Here is a 17,477-nt window from a genome sequence, read left to right on the forward strand (position 1 = left end):
AAGTGCTCATTTGCCTTCGAGAGGAGAGGCAACAGTAATTCCCCACGACATTTTTACACTCTATATGTTTTGAAATGTACGATGCACAATACAAAATGCGCAGTCGTGTTGTTTGTCCATGACTTGCCGTACAAGCGTTGGTGGGGAGTGCGCATGCGCACCCATCTTCCAATTACCGATGTGGAGATTCCGAAATGGCGGGCGAAGGTAAGTTGCGCTTGGAGTTTCCAAAATGGCGGACACATACGTCGTCTAGTACAGTCCAGTGTGGACTCAATTAACGCCTTTACGGGTTTCTTGACGTTTAAAGTTAACATGTTACCAGTAATGATCAACGTGTATGTGCGTTTTGCTCCTTGTTTATATTCCTTTCGCCTTGGAACTTTGTTCGAAGGTAAGTTGCGCTTGGAGTTTCCAAAATGGCGGACACATACGTCGTGTAGTACAGTACAGTGTGGACTCAATTAACGCCTTTTCGGTTTTCTTGACGTTTAAAGTTCACGTTACCAGTAATGATCAACGTGTATGTGCGTTTTGCTCCTTGTTTACATTCCTTTCGCCTTGGAACTTTGTTCGAAGGTAAGTTGCGCTTGGAGTTTCCAAAATGGCGGACACATACGTCGTGTAGTACAGTACTGTGTGGACTCAATTAACGCTTTTACGGTTTTCTTGACGTTTAAAGTTCACGTTACCAGTAATGAGCAACGTGTATGTCCGTTTTGCTCCTTGTTTACATTCCTTTTCCCCTGGAACTTTGTTCGAAGGTAAGTTACGCTCATCAAGTCTCTGCTGGTCGATTCCCTCATGATTGATTGCCTCATTATTTTGCAAATGTAATTAAAGTGTCATTGGGCTTGATGTCACGGTGATGATGGCTTCGTTTTTTTAAATCGTTTTTCCTATACCATGAAAAATATCAACTGCCGAATGTTTTTTTTTTTGACGTATGTGTCATGGTCACTTTTTGTGCGGGCTCGTCTCTTGCTAACCTTTGCGTCAAGCCGAGTGCAAAACTGCCGTCCGAGCACATTGTTACGACTGCAAATGTTGTGTTGCTATAAATAGTCGATTGATTATTCGACTGTGGCTACAGAGCTGCCTGACCTTTCAGAGCGCTGTGACAATTTTTTTTTCTTACAGTCGTTAGCTGCCACAAGCCATCATTGTACGTTGTATAATAGTGATAAAATATTGAATATTGTGTATACTGTATTATGTAATTGATGTTGCTTCTTCATCTGGCCAGTTCATTTGGTACTCAAGTCTCCTAACACGATTTTGATTGACATTTTTTTTGGTGTGGTTGCCATTTTGCAGCTTTCCAGGTCACCATGGGGACGCAACGCCCTTTCAGGTGGTTTTCATGTTGCTTCTCTGGAGAAATGAGCCTGGGACTCACAGACAAGTTCTTACAAGTCCGCTATGGCGGGTGAAGGAGGGGTCGGGGGACTCTCACATCCTCCTCCTGCAACCAATCACGGCTGAGCGCTCGCTGCCGCGGGATGCTGGAGGGATTCCGAGGAACCGTTCCCTGAGTGTCGTCATCATCGTCGCCGGCGACAGATCATCAGCATCCAGGCTCCGCCTCTGAATTGCCAACCCACCCGCCCTCTCTTGCTCGTGTCCCATCTCGGCGCATTGCTGCCTCTCCAACTCCAGATGCCTCCGCCTCCCCGCAAGGAAGGTGCGCTCGCCGCCATCTGTCAGGTAAGAGCAGCGACCACTCCTTTTTTGCTGTTTTTTTTTTTCTTTCCCCTCCCTCTGCGCATAAAGGTTCTGTCCCTATTGGCTTGTTTTCCCGACCGGTGTTGTTTTGTGTGTGTGCGGTCGTCTCTGGTTGCGAGGGGAAACCACGGTGTTGCTGTGTGGGTGGGTGGATGAATGGAAAAGGAGGAGGGGGAGGGCAGCTTTCATCTCCTCAATCCCATCAAATTGTCTTTTTTTGTGCTTTTCCCAGGAAATGCTTTGTTGATTCTAGTGTACGAGCGACTCGAGTGTAGTTTTCACTTTTAAAGGTTTCGTAGCGAGTCGTGGTCCTCCTGTGCCCATGTCAAGTCGACGGCTAGTACACACAAAAGCGCTTGAACTTTGGCGTTTTAAAGTCCACTAGCTTCATGACTTCTCCCTGCCTCCCTCCCGGAAAGCATTCTTGCTCCTCTTGAGATGATGCAACATCTCGACGGGGAGCCGAGAGAAGGTGAGGAGGAGGAGGGAGGGATGGAGGAAGGCTGTCCAGGTGCAGCTGTTTACCGCCAGCCTCGGGAATACATTAACCAGGAAGCTCCACGCTGTCCCAGCGTTACCAGGTGACTGAGTCAAAAGAGCGTCCGGAGACCGGCGCTGACCCCGCCCCTCCCACAGACTATGCCTGTGTTGACGTTCTTGGAGACGGGAGGGCGGCGACCGTGCAAAAAAACCTCCCAGATGTCCCAAATGTAAGATTTATTTGAGCAAAGTTGTCTGCCAGTCAAGCAGAAATGTCTCACTTGGCGTAATGGATGCACTTTTGGCTTAATTACATTGACAAGATTCAAATATTTGATGTGGATGAAATTGTTCCATTTTCACCATTGGAAGAGGAAAAAACTAGATGAGGTATTTCTGTCTATAAATGTCTACCCCCCCCCACGCAAGCCAGCGTTGTTGTTGAAATTCCCCGCTTCCCACATAAGTAGTGCCGCTGGCGCTTTCTTAGCAGCTGTCATTTGTGCATCTTCCTTAAGAGGAAATTGCTTGTGGCCCCAGCGCATTTCTTTAATATCCTGAGACGGCGTGTGTGCTTATTAGAAGATGAGCGATTGGCCTGCGCACGCATTCAAAAGCGTGAAAGTGTCTCGCGTTCTGGAATATCGGCGTACACGGCTGATCCTGAAAGTCAACTCTGTTGTGATCGCGCGCCAGCGTGCCGCCGGCAGCTCAAACTTGCCTCCAATGTGAACATCCTTGTTTGTCGCCATGGCAACCAAGTCTCCCGCCGGGCTGTGGGTTGTCATGCCAGCCGCGCCGTGCCGCTACTTCCCCGCCTCCCTTTTCTGTAGCCGGGTCGGGATTGTCCAGCTCGTTTTTGAAAAAATTTTTTTAGGGCCAGCCAGATGTGTTTTCCTCCCAAACATGTCCACCCAGTTTGACGGCAAAACACTTATTAGCGCGGCGCTTAGGCTAATAAGGTGTAATCTGCTGGCGCTTGATATCAAGCATCTCGAGATTGTCGTTATTCACAGCTAGTGCCCGGCTCGGCCCGGCCCGGCCTCGGGTGCAACTTGCCATTTTCACGCCGCCTTATTTACTGTAGTGCTAAGGAGCCGGTGCGCTGATAAGCTCGCAAAATTCAGCAACGCTTCTTATCTCCTAAATGAGCGTGTTACCTTGACGGCGCCAGGAAGAGATTGCGCTTCACTTTCTAATCAGCCTCGCGCCTGACTGCGACGCGGCGCCAACATCTTCAAACGTTGGCGACGACGAGCCGGCCCGTCAATCACGTGCACCCCTCCCACACGCGCACTGTGGTTGATCTTGAAAAGCGAGACCAAAAAAAGGTTAGCATCTCAAGATCTATTTTGTTGAAAAAGTCAGATTAGAGAATAAAAAAAAATGAGGACAAAAGGTTAGTTTTTGTGACAAAAAATTTTAGGGAAAAAAAAAATTGTCGAGGAAAAAGTCACATTTATAGTTTTTTTTTTCCCCCAAGAAGCTCCCACAGTGCTGGCTTGATTTGTGTCGCCCGTTGAAGATTTTTGCTGATTGAAAAAGCGGGGCCAATCAGAGGCGGCCGCTGTCAATCAAGCGCGTCCCCGGAAGCCGACGCTAATTGCGTATGCAAATGAGGCGAACCGAGTGACTTTGCATCAGCTCGGGGCTTTTGCTGATTGCCTGATAAGCGCCAATCTCCTCACGCCGTTTTCTGCTGTTGACGAGGAAATGGTAAATGGCCTTCAGTCATCCACATGGATTGATTAGACTTGGGTGCTTAAAAAAACATCATGGCATCCGCCGCTACCACGTCCCGCCCCCTCTTTGACTCGCCACATCGCAGGCAAACACAGCGACTCAGTCACCGCGGCATCTCCGTCTTCGGGGGTCAGCTCGGAGCAAGCGGCTGTTTACACGCCCTCCTATCTTCTTCCTCTTCTCCGCGCTAGATTGACATGGCCAAGTCGAGAAGACGAGTGCCGCGTTGAGTGCACTTGGTTGTGGAGGGGAAGGAAAAAAAATTAAAATAATAATACACCTGTCAGCTTTCGTTATGACCATCACTAGCATTGAAGAAATTCTGGAGCTCTGTTTGACTTCCCCTTTAAGAATCCTATGGACTAAAAAGTGTGAATGCGAAAAATTAACTTCACTGTAAATTTCCCAACTCCCTTGCACCCGCGTCTCGCTTCAAATTGCCGACGCCGATAAATCGAGTCAGCTCGGCCGTCAGGATGAAAAGCTAAAATCTGCCGCGCCATCAAAAACGTCAGTATGCAGGGATGCGCGATCCCAAAAAAAAAAAAAAAAAGTCATCGTCTCCGGTCTGGTGTCATCACGGTGTTCATTTTATCTGACGTGTCGCGGTTGCTCGGCGGCAGAACAAAAGCTGCTCGCGCGCTCAATGTTGAGTCAATTATGGAAACAATTAGAATGTAGCCATCAATTATCAATCGGCGAATAATGGGACGGCGCCGGCGTCATTCCAAACGGGCTCGCAAAGCCGCAGGCTAAAAACCCTGTGGCCCCCGGAAAAATGTCAACATTTCCATTTTCCGCCTGCGCGGTGGGCTGAATTTCAAGGGCGTGCATTTTCAAGTGCCCCCCCCCCCCCCCCCGCGGTGACGACCTTCACGCTATCACTCGCTTTCCCCCGTCGCACATCTTCACAGGCCAAAATGTGCACGCATGAATCGGCACCTTTCAAATGCTGCATTTCCATGACAACTCTCTCTGCTGCAACAAACAAAAGCAAAATGCACACCTGGGCCGACGCACCGTGGAATCGCTAAAAGAAAAACAAAAGCCCAAATAAAAGCATCCCATCCTCGTTTCATCCGCCGTCAAATGATTTTCCGGGGCCTGTTCCGCCCAATGTTTATTAGGCGTAAAACGTGAAATGAAACACGAGTCAGGTGCGACCGCTATTCACCGCGGCGCTAATGAGCTCGACCGGCCCACATCAATGCGGTTCCGCTTCACCTCGCAAATTTCCGATTGTGTCCCCGGATGGTTTAGCCGACACATAAACCGCTCCAAGCGCTTTGATTAATCTCCAGCAACAATGGAAGGTTTTCCGATGATTGTCGCTCGCTCGCTAGGTTGTTCGCTAAATTTGGACTTAGCCAAGTGACTTTTTCAACGACCAGCTTTCATCCGGCATCAAACCACTTTATTTTTGATCCTCGAGAAAGTTGAATGAAAAAAAACAAAAAAAAAACGGTTTGGACTACATCTATAACTCTACAGTTCTAACTTTGATTCTCTAGCCGAGCGGCGAGCGCACACCGGCGACTGCGCGGCTCAGATTGGCTTTTTATCTGCTCCCCGACACGCCCCCCTCCCCTCCAGAATCCATACGTGAGCGCATCGATCTTCTCCACTTAGCAGCGCAGCGTACAAGTGTTATCTGCGGTCACGCTGAATTGAGGCACTCAGACGCCCGGCATAGATTTTCCCAGGGTTCAAGGTCACCTTGAGGCGCAACGATAAGACCTGAGGAAAAGCACTTTTTTCCTAGCTAACGAGGAGCTCATTTTTTTAACAGGCTGCTCAGGATTGCGGCCAAAGGAGGAAGAAAAGGGCAATTTAGAATTCGCTCATCGTACAAAACATCATTCTTCCCATCTCTGAAATATTTTTGTGAGCGTGGAATTCTTCAGAAAATCATATTAGTTGCAAATAAGTGAAATTGCCTCATTTCCCCACGAGTGAGCTTACTCGCCCGGGCCATTATCGCCGGCGATCAGAGCGTATGGATCCGGCAGATCCGCTAAACAAATCACGTCATGCCGAGTCGCGTTTGGCCCGTTGACGTTAAGCAAACGTTTGACGGCGCGCGGCTGGGCTCAGCGTGTGCGCATGCACGCAGCGTGTCTGCATCCATTCGCCTCACTTAGCGCTAATGGCGTGTATTGAACAACAAGCAGGCGTGCTCCAAACACAAGCCGGGGCCAAACAAGCACGCCTAATAGAAGCCGAGCGGACGGGTCGCACAGCGTCCCGAGCCGTCCGGCTAATCGGCCTCGATGGGAGACGTGCGCCGAGCGTCGTCCCTCCTCGTAGACCGTTAAAGTGGATATGGATGGCCCCAAAAAAATCGCGTGCCAATATTAACCTCTTGACTGTTTGATTTAGCCGTCGAGCGCCAAGTCGTGTTTACGAGCGACCCGTTCCGCTAGTTTATCGAAATGCTTATTGGCACACGGTTGAGGAACTCAATGGAATATTTATTGCGCGGCAGGCGGTGGGCAAATGGTGGCATAACAAGCGTGTTAATAATTAAAAAGGGCAGCAGGCAATGCAAACATTTGGCAGCCGGCGGCGCTGAAAGTGAACGTGGTGGAGAGATCCCGGGGCCAGCCGCCGGTCTCTTTTGAGTCTGTAAAGGTTAAGACCCATTTGCACTCATCAAGATCTCCCATTGACCATAAGTAGTAAGCTACACTAACTAGCGTAATAAGCTATCGAATGTCATTCATCCAAAACCTTGATTTCGGTTCCTTTGTTTTCCATTTTTGAAATGATGGATTCCTGCGATGATAATGGCCGCCGCTCGGGCATAATGCGCAAGTAATAAATGCGCCTCGGCCAGCTGTCGTCGGTCCCCGGGGGAAGTGGGGTACGCTCGAATCAGGTGGGCGTTCATCTGGCGAGTCGACGGCAGACTTCTGACTCGGCTCCGTGGCGCTAACTCGGCTTTGACCTAAATTTCGCCCGCCCGCCTTATTTGTCACGCCATCGATCACAGCTCGACTTTTTGCCTCATCGGTCTTGGCGTCAACCTTTCCCGCCAGCCGCTCGATCGGCGATATCAATCACCCGTCAATGCGTCTCAAAGGTGACAGCGCGGGTGCACATCTGTATTTGTGACCTCCATCATGGCTGACGCGGCTCCCGGCAACAATCGCTAATGATTATTTATAATCCTTTTTTGTATATCATTTTAGGCAGACTGCATCGTTTTAAGCAAATAAGTGGAACGGACATGCAGCGGTGCCCGAGGCGCGGTGCTAAATGCATTCAAATGCGCTAGCCAAGTGGAACAAAGTCAAGTTGAACACAGTCGAGCTGTTGACACGAGAACTTTGCCAGCCTGCAGAATCTCGCTCCATTAGATACGGAGCTAATATTTGTCGATTAATAGTCGCAAGAAACTTTGCACCAAACCCTTGACGTTTGTTGGAAACCACTGGAATAACACGCTCACTTGCTAGCTCGTCAGCTCTTAGCCCGAACGTCTTGACCGATGGATTGTGAGCCGCGCGGTCCCGTCGAGGCTTCAAAAGAAATACAAACCATCTTGCGGGTACAGTAGCAAGCCCTCCTTCCATCTCAGCCCTCTAATTTCCGCATGCAAATGTTTCGGCTGGGTGGCCGGCGCCGCATAAATTACATTTGCATGCCGTTGGGCGCAGGACACGCCAGAATTACAATTGAGGAGAGCTGAGGCTGATTGCACTCAACACTCCATAACGCTTAGCGCCGGCCGCTGCGAGGACGCCCTGCCAGGCTCGGCAGTATTTGTAACGCTGCAGCTCTGCTTACCCAGTGAAGCAAATTTTCCTCTTTAAATGAGCTCCCGGCTGAGCTGAGATAATGAGCGAGCGGCTAAGTAGGCAGGCGGAACGTTTGGGGAAATGACGGTCATGTTGATGTGACTCACCGGGCGAGGCACCTTTTTGCTTCCATCACAGAGACTTGGAGCACTTTGATTGGCGGCCATTAACCTTCGGCCCGCGCTCTCTCATTCATCCACTGCTTTTTTTTCCTCCTCTTGCCATCAAAGGAGAAATCCGAAAAAGGGAAGCAACGTCGTCTTGACATGTCGGTTGGACCCGTCACGATGTGGCTCTGCTTTTTTGTCCGATTTGATGACCGGGCGGTGGCGGCGGCGGTGAGTCTTTTAATGAGGCAGGAAAGGTCAAAACGTGACGCTCGCTGGAATAATCAATGGGCTCCTGTGAAAGAAAGTAGTCCACCTGGCTACTTGGCTAACTTTGATGTTTCCATTTTGAAATGGAGCTTTTGAAGCCGTAGATTGCCGATTTGTAAGCAATCTACTTTTTGAGCCTCTTTTTGATGAAACGGAAACACGCCAACAGAACGAGCACTCTGATGTCGGCGCTCGCAGAGAAGCAACAATTTGTATGTAAACAGTGAAAAGTCTATTTTCCGTATGTCTCCTTGAAGCCGAAAGCAGACGCTCCCAAATAAGGTTTGCGTGCGGGCGTAATTGAATTGTCGTGTACTTTGCAGCCAAATGCGCCCCGGCGCTCTGGGCCATGTACTCGTCACACAAACTCAATTAAAGCGAGTCCAACAGGCGGCCGGCGAGCCTCTTCTGACGCACAAACGTCGGTCGGCCCGCGGCGTATTTTTAGCATTTTCGGATTCCCGAAAGCAAATCTGATTTTGTTGTACGACTGACATTTAGTAGCGTGAGTGTGCTAATTTCCACCCAACAAATATGCAAATTGTCTTCAAAACAACCCATTAGGAAAAACGACTTCATTATGTGTGACGCATTTAGAGAAAAAATGACACCAGAATGAAACGGAGAAGATTGACTAATGTTAAATGTCAACCTACGCGTCCTTTGAACACTCACAAAGTTCCGTTTTGGGAAAAAAAAAAAAAAAAGCATGTGCAGGTGAAGCAGCATGTGGCCCAAGTTATTTTGAGATGCCCAATTGACTGCCAGAAAGTTGTTTCTCGCTGCGATTTCTTCCCAACACCTGCGAGTTGGACCACTTTGAAAAGAAAGCGGCTTTTTGATGAATGCCAGGCGTAAAGTGGGTCGTCCTCCCCGTGAAGGCATTGTGTGCAGTCATGCTTGTCTCCTCCAATAAACCGAAGGGGGGGGGGGGGCAATGTCTAAACTACAAGTTTGCTTTTCCATAACAAAAAGCCACAATTGAATAATATTCCAGTCACATGTTGACTTTTTGATTTGCATGGGTTGATTGCAACATCCAAGCAAAAAATTCCCTCGTGTTTTTTTTCTTCCCTTCTTTTTTTTGTTTTTGGTGTTTAATGTCACCTAATTTAGTGAAATGACAACGACGGCATAATCACAGCATGCTGTTTCACCCCCATTTATTTATTTGATTAATTATATATTTTTATGGGGGGGGCGGGCGATCACGACACGTTTTCATAACAAGTCAGATTAATGTTGAGTGGCAGGCTAGGCTCCACCACTAAATTAAAAAAACAAACAAACAAAAAAAACAATGGAAAATATTGACTAATTCCCGTAGCCCCAAACGAGCAGAATTATGCATGTCGCCTCGCCGCTAATACCCCGATGAGAGAACGGTGAAATACTAAGAAGGCTTTTATGCTAGCTTAGCGGGGGGAAAAAAAACAGGTTTTTGCGTGACCTACTTTGTAAAGAGTCTTGGATGCGCTCCGCTTGCTCGTCCCGCCGAAGCTTTCATTTTGCTCATAAGCGACTCAACCATCTGTTTTTATCTCATTTGTCTGCCTCTAATTGGCGTCACTTTTACGGTAATTGCCTTCGTGAAGCGCCCGACTCCTCAACGATTGCTTATCAGACAGCGGGGCCCACACGCAAAACAAAGTCGCGTCTGGAGTGAAGTCGACGGATGGGCAAAATGGAGGCCCCGCTCGGACTCTATTGGCGCAACGAGCCCAGCGTAATGTTTGCTGCGTAAACACGGCGGGCGGGCGGGCGGGCGGGCTTCTCGTGGTATGGCGGCGGCGGCTTCATCACGAAGCGCAAACATGCGAGGAGCGCCAACGAGCAGGCCTGGCTCGCCAGTCGGCTTGGAAGGCAGCGAGTGAGTCGCACCCGCCAAAAGAGACAATGGGAAGACGCCAGCCCCTCCTTCCCCGGTGTAATATCGCCACGCCGGATATTATGGCCGGCGTTGAACGCGCGGCCGCCATTGTTCCCGTCCGCTCCATCCTGATCAACAGATGCCGAGATGAGCCGACGCCTCGTATTGTCATTCCTCATTTTCCAAACTCGAAGCGGAAGAGTTCATCCGTCAGACGCTCAAAACGGTGGCGGGAACGTCCCCCGAACGTCGCCCTCCCGGCGACACTACCTCCGCTCGCGCTCATTAGAAGGAATTGATTGCGTTAATTAGCCCAGCCCGTCTGAGTGTTATTTAAAACACCAGCGCCCCGCCCTCGTTGCACCGACTTCATCCTGACGCGCTTTTCCTTTGTGTCTTACAGCAAAGGCCTCTGTGAAGCCGGACCGGAAGGACTCTGCCCGCCCAACCCAGTCAACAAACAGTGAGTATCTTTGGCTCATTGAACATGCAGACCCGGTTCTGGCAATCTTATTTGCCGCATGCAACACGGGGCGTCGCGCAGCCATTCTCACTGTCTCTGTTTTTTCACTGATTTGAACGTTTTAGTTTAGCTCCAATTTGCAGAGTAATATTCAAGAGCGAGGCTACGGCGCACCAAAATCGCACGGCCTCGGCGCTCAATCAGACGCCGTTGACGGATTTGCAAGTGTACGCCGCCGTTCCCTTGATTTGTAATATTCAACGCAGTGGGATGGCACGGCCGCCGTGATTAGGTTAGGAAGCCATGGCAAAATCGATCATTGTGAGCGACTTTATCAAATTTAAAAACTGTACTCCGCACTCTTAAATTTGCATTCTCAACACGGCCATTTCGAAACGCACATAGTCGTGGTCAGAAAAAGCACAGAGAATGCATAACAGAATGGCAGCGCTAGCAATGCCAAGCTAGGTTTTGTTTTTGCTAGTCTTTTGTCCATTTGTATTTTCTTTTTCTTCCGGTCTCAAATCCAATTAATCGCAAGTGTCAAGTCTCGGCGCAGTCTCCGCTTTTTGACGTTTTGTCTTTCGCCGCTTGGGTCACAAACGACAAATTATCACTTTCTGACTCGTCGGGGTGACGCTCGGGGCGGGGCTGTCATTTGTGATTGATGCGCAACGTGCGCGCTCGCCGCGTAGCTACCTTCATCCGGACAACACCTCGGCCAGCTTCCATTAGCGCGCATATTAATCACCCGGTTCGCGAGTCCGACTTCCACGTTGAGCAAAACAATCTTGAGCTCTGTCACGAGCATCTTTTGGCCCGTGGTCAGCGTCTGGAAATGAAAGTCGCCGCCGCCGCGTCTCCCGGTGCCCCCTTTTTAATCTCGCCACGCCGCTATTTCATTTCCTGCCCGCTTGGATGAATCAAAGCCATCTCGTGTGACTGTGGCGCGCTTTACATTCCTAATCCACATGATGGCACCAGCTCGTGTTATCTCCGACAGATAAATCAGCACCTGCGTCAGTCATAGAAAGCAGAGCCTGCCTCTGCAACTCCGTCTTGGGTCGTGAAGGCTTCCAGTGGTCGCTTTTTAATCGGGCAGCAACGAGGACGGCAATTCCTGGTTGCTTGTCCGTGCGCGCGTGATGCTGGAGGCCGCCGTCGTTCTCTAAGCATCAAGGCGTGACGCTGACACAGTGAGAGGGGACAAGGCTTGTCCTAGGGGACGGTCACCCCCCCTTCCCTCCCCCGACTCCCTCGTGGTTGTCTGATGTGTCCCCTGTGAGCCAAAGCGTCTCGGACACATTGCGGTCGCCCTGAGCTGGAGGAGATATGACAAACACAAAAGGTCGACCCTGCTTGCCGCCGCCGCACGACACCCGACGCCGCGCTCCGCGCTTGCCCGGCTAGCGTGTTCTTAGCTGGCTCGGTTCAACAGCTTATCGTTCGCGGCGGGCGGGCGGGCAGCTTGCGTTACAAAGCACATTTCATACACTAGCTAAGAAATAAAAACCGCGACCTTCAATGGTTCTCGCGGAGGCCGAAGCGTGGGCTGGCCGGCGGGTGGGCGGGGCCTAATCTCTACGGCGGGAGCCTGCTTTAAGCCGGCCGGCAGCAAAGAGACGCGGCGTGTTTGTCTTTTTGTTCTTGAGATTTGTTGAGAGGCCGGTCCGGCACCAGAGCAGCTTGAGTGATGCGGCGCCAACTCGCCACAAAGCAGCACGACAACCTTGAACGAGACCACAACGGACGAGATGCGCTCAACGCCCAACCGCAATCGGGAGGAATAGGGAGAGAGCAGAGACCTGGCGTTGGGGGCGGGGGGATTGGGGTCCCGCGCCAAAGGAGGCAGATGCTTGTCTAATGTGGCGCTGGCCGGCGCTCGGCAGAAAATAATGGAACACGGCCGCGTAATTCATGTTGTCTGTTTGCGGCGTGGCAACGGCGGCCAACCTTCTGCCTCAAAGCACCGTCGGCCCTCCTCTTCCTTTGTTTTCATCTGCGCCGACACCTCTGCATCGAAACGGGCCTTTTCAGAGTCGACCGTCGACGAGAACGCGCCGTCGGCCCGACTTGCGAGCCGTTGGCGTCACGCCGGCCCGGGTTGCCGCGGCAACTGAAAGCGCACAGTTATTTCGGCAAAGTGCGTCAGGTTTCTCGCACCTTCCGAAAATAAACTCGCGAGCTGCGTCGTCGCCAGACGAGCGACGCCGACGATGGGGTCGTAAATTACGAGGAATCTTTTAAGGAAATGATGCCCACAGCAAAGTGAATAATTGAAATCAAAACAATCCAAAAGCTTTTCCAATCTGCAGGAAAGGCAAAGAAGGTGCCGTTTGAATTTCTGCGAGCCTCTCATGACATATTTGCCGTGAGTGACCGAGAAGTGCAAGTGCCTTCTTGAAAACGGAGGCGGAGCTCTTCACTTTGATCTGAGAGCCACTTTATTTAGCCGACCGGAACCTGACATGGGCCTCTTGCCTGCTTTTTACCGCCAAGTCTTTGTGACTTTGGCGGGACCTCTAAACATCCCGTCCAAATTGCCGCGCTTTCCTCCCGTGACCCTTCGGCTTACTCCGAAACGCTGACCCGACACTTTTGCAGCGGCAACGGGAGGGTTAGGGTTCTCATAATACGCCCTCGTAAAAAAGAAAAAAAATACTGTCTGATCTAACACAGGTGCATCTGGCTCTTTAGATGCTGTCTCCGTGGTGACGACCCCCCCCCCCCCCCCCCCCCCCCCCCTCGCTGTCCTAGTTTGGCTAGCCTGCCCTCGCTGAAAGACGTTACGCAACTGTGCCGTTTAGAGCCAGATAGTGACCCAAACGTACTCGCGTGTTGGAAAAAAGTCCACATTTCTCAACACACCGCTTAAAACCAACCAAAAACCAAATTCTCATTTATTTGTTATGATTTATTCAGTTGGAAATAAACCATTCATTTTTAGCACAAATATTTAATGACACAAATCGGTTGTAAAAAAAAACCACTCCAATGAAGCGATCAAGGACTCTAAATAGAATTGAATTGCTCAGTGGTCCAAATTAAGGTATGGAGAAGGCCGTATGTGGCCCGCCAGCCATACTTTCCCTAGCCTTCTTGAAACACTGGCCCGCCAAGCATCGTGTCTCGGAACTCCGACTGGTCGGCGTAATCTTGTTTGCTCAGGGGCATGGCGTCCGCGACAAAAGGTCCGCCGCCTCGGAAATATTTGTGAGTCCCGTCGCGATAAGGCGCAGGATGTTTGCCGTAGATGCGCGCCGGCATTAGCGGCTAGCTGCAGGAGCTGTGACTGTTAAATTGAAGATGAGTCAAGTCAAGTCAAATGATCTAAAATTGCCAAATGGTTGCTTCTCTTTGAAAAAAAAAAAAAATCTGCATAAAAACTATTCTTAACTTATTCAAGTTGAGCAAAATAAAGAAGCCTTGGCAAAATGTTTACGGGCTGGAAGCACATAACTCGGGTTACAAAATAAAATTGTCCTTGGCAATGAAGCACTCTTGAGCACTCGCTCCAAAACTGGCTCATCAGTTGCGAAGTGACTCCAATTACGGAAACCTTTACAAAACCATTTTGAGAAGAAAAAAAATAGCAGGATGAAAAATAAACTCCCGAGGTTAAATTCTTCAAGGTCGGCCCGCTCCGCCGCCGCGCACCCCCATTTCAGAGTAATATCTCTCCTGCGGAGTATGTGTCGATCCAAAGATTGCCTCTTCTGCGTGTGGTTACATAAGCAAAGGCGGCGGAGCGTAAAGATGCTAGCCAAGCCGCGTCGGGAATTCTGCAAACGGGAACGATATTTAGCGGCCAGGCTCGACATTGCTTGAACGAGCCCTCGCCGCCATTGTTGTTGTTGTTGTTGTTGTTTTTTTGTTGTTTTTTTCTTGCGGAAAGTGGCACGAGGTGATGAGCAGAAGGCTCGGAGGAGAAAATGTGAAAAGGCAGCAGGAATGGACGCAGGGAGGGAGGAAGGAAAGGAGGGAGAAGCGCCGCAGATGGCTGCTGAAAGGCAAATCTTCTCCCGCGCGCATTTTTCAATGGCGCCACATGTGCAAAGTCAAGAAGGATATTTGCCACTGCATTCCGCTTTTGATTTTTTTAGGTCAGGCTTGGGATTCAGGAGGAATTAAAAAAATGTCCTAATTAGAAGCTCTTTGTTAATGAATTCCAATCAGTCACATTTGATTAGCTTCGATTTACATTCAAGTTTGGCGTTTATCCTTTTTTTTTTTTCCACCTAATCTTTTCTTTAGTTCTCACTCCGCGTGCGTCCAAGGTCCGAATCTCAGCGGGCCGCCGTAGTGTCAGTTCAGGCGGAGTTCAGCTGCGGCGCCGGCAGCGTCATTAAAGTCTATTTGGCTCTAGTCCCGGCCCGACCCGACCCGGCAGAGCAAACGGGGCCCCGCCGAGAGAAGGCCAATTTCTCCTCTCATATTGGAGCTGATGGATCCAAAGTGGCACGGCGAGCGAACCGGGAGAAGGCGAATGACGAGGCGTGTGCGCCGACTTCCTCTTCCCCCAATTTGCCGGGCCCGTGTCCATTAAGGCGCCGAGTCTCCACCGGAGCCGCTTCTTTTTATTTTTCGGGGCTCCATGGTGTGAGTCAAAGCAGAGCCGCTTTCGGGGGAGAGTCTGTCAAGGTGACCTCGGAGGGATGATGTAACGCCCTGCCCTCCCCCCTGCACTTTTCTGCCGCCTTGATCGTTGTCTTCATTTTCCACCGCGTCCATTTGCATTTGATCGTCTTCTGGAGCATTTTAACACCTCCAACGTGGGCTGACTCGCCGAGAAGACGGCTAAAAGGGTCGTTGGGGACACTTCACGTGTTTTCCCATTTCGTCCCCTTAAGGATTTGTTTACTCGCACCGTGAAGGTGGAGAAGGGAAACGCAAATTGGGACGGAAGAAAAATCTGAAGCCGAGGGGCTGTCTGCGCGTTCCGCACCTGACGCGCTACGAGGCCATCCATCATCGGACCGCCCGCCGCCCAGCATGGCCGACTCCTCCGCACATGCACGGTTGCGCCGCGCAGTCAATTCCGCGTAATGAGCAATTGTGCTGCCATGTTTTTTTTTTTTTTTTATATCCGCTACTCACACACAGCGGGGATACGGACAACATTAGCCCGCTCCAGTAGTGATGTTGCCGAGTATCTGCGGCTAAGGTAGACCCCAGGGGGCCCGTCCCTCCCACTTCCCCCACAATCCCCGGCCGGTGTAAAAACAACATTCACGACATCAGCAACTTTGCGTGGACGAGGAGGACTCGCTCGCATCTGCCAACCACACCTTTGTCTTTGCGTCCGGGTTTTGGAATCATAGTTTGTGCCGTGTTTACGCTTTAAATTATTCATATAGGCGATTATAAATATTCCTTGGAAAAAAAAAAAAAAGAAAATTGTATTTGAAATGTCGCTCGGAATGTCAATAAAATATAATCATGAAGTAAATGAAACGCGCTCTCATCACCTTGGCTGTATTTTGTCGCCGGGCGGGGACAAAGGTCGCAGAGGTAATTAAATTACAGCCCCCACCACAGGATATAAGTAATTACTCGCTCACCAAATCCAACTAATCCACCACCTCTCTAGGAACGCGCTCGGCTGCCTGAGGCATTAATCGTGCTCTATTTCTATGGAAAGTTTTTGGCTGGCGCGGCGAGGCAAACATCTGCGGGATATCATCGGCGTTGGCGAGCGTCGCTGACCCGAGCAGGTGTTGCCGCGCGAACGCTGGCGGGCGGGTGTTGGCTGAAAAGGCGCACCTGTGCCCACTGAAAAGACGCCACCGCTGAATACTTCCATATTTCAACAGCCACTTATCCAGCGGCGAGCCTGTCAGCCATCGGTGGAAGTGGGCGGGCGACAATTGAAGGAACAAATGGGGAATATATTTCCGTTCATCATTTCATGCCTTTTCTTGCTTGTCTTTTGGAAGCTTGCCGAAACAAACCCAATGTCGTGGAAGGCGGCGTTAAAAATACAAATGGTTTCCAGAAAAGGTTTATGAGCAAAGTTCAAGTTAGCCAAGTAGCTTCACCACTAGCTGTCCCTAAACTTAAATTTAACCTCATACTAGATTTGTTTATTTCAGAAAAACGGCTGGACTGGACACGCGCGATCGAACATTTCAATGTCACTTGTAGACCAATTACAGAAGCGAGCGCAATGTCACATTAGCCCGTAGCTTAGCAACAAGCATAAATACCGGACTACACTTGCGCGAGTGAATCTTTTCTGAAAGGAAACCTGTCATCTGCACAAGAAAGGAATTTGGAGAAGAAAGCTGAAGCAAAACGCCAGCGCTCTAACAAAAAAGCCCAAATGTCAGCGCCGCTCCCGAGCGCCGATGAAAAAAGCGGTGACGCCGGCCAGTCTGCGCGAATGTCTGAAAGCAGACATTAGCGCAAGAAGTCAAGAATGCATTATGAATCATCGCGCTGCCATTTTGCAATGCTTCAAGAAGTGTAACGCAATTTTGAGCAGACAAATAAAAGTGCTTTTAGTCACAACAATGTGTCTTCAGTTCCCCCGACATATTTAATTCCCTTCCAATTAGGATGAAGGAATTAGCAAGTATTCAAGGTATCTTAACGCAGGTGATGTTGTTGTTCGTCTGCCGCGCTTGCTCGACCTCATCGATGTCGCCCACCGCGCAGTGTCGTGCGTTCCTCGCCGCTGAGCTTTATTTAGCCTGACACGCGTCCGCACGTATGCCAACCCTCAGCCCCCCCCCGCATTTTTTTTTTCCCTTCCACTTTATCGCACTCGCATCTACCTGACACATTCTATTACTCACGACGGACGTGGCTGCCATTTTCCATGCTGATAATCCGCCCGGCGACACAAATAGCACACAATTAGGAATGGTTCTCTTCAAACAAAGACCTCTCTGAATAATTTAGACTCATAAAAATTGTAATTGCTTTTTTCTTGGAGCCCAGCAAGACTTTTTTTTTTTTTCTCACACCAAACTTTGTTGACTTTTTACATCCAGTCTACTATGATAACGTGACATTTT

At 50.0% G+C, this 17,477-nt stretch overlaps 1 protein-coding gene across 6 annotated transcripts in view; it reads left to right on the forward strand.

Moving 5' to 3' along the window:
• The window catches only part of syt1a (synaptotagmin Ia), a 40,832-nt gene that overhangs the window by 2,424 nt on the left and 20,931 nt on the right, over window positions 1-17,477 (forward strand). For 2 of the 6 annotated variants that reach the window (XM_085901794.1, XM_085901789.1), the window contains exons 1-3: window positions 24-207; window positions 1,318-1,707; window positions 10,399-10,458. The gene's annotated coding sequence lies outside the window, so the exon portion shown is untranslated. Of the gene's footprint in view, window positions 1-23; window positions 208-242; window positions 395-429; window positions 580-603; window positions 765-1,317; window positions 1,708-10,398; window positions 10,459-17,477 lie in introns of those variants that run through there. The other 4 variants (XM_085901791.1, XM_085901790.1, XM_085901792.1 and 1 more) reach the window with 4 other exon arrangements.

This window comes from Syngnathus leptorhynchus, chromosome 21, assembly GCF_054491065.1.
Source record: "Syngnathus leptorhynchus isolate UIUO chromosome 21, UIUO_Slep, whole genome shotgun sequence".
NCBI classification, from domain to species: Eukaryota; Metazoa; Chordata; class Actinopteri; order Syngnathiformes; family Syngnathidae; genus Syngnathus; species Syngnathus leptorhynchus.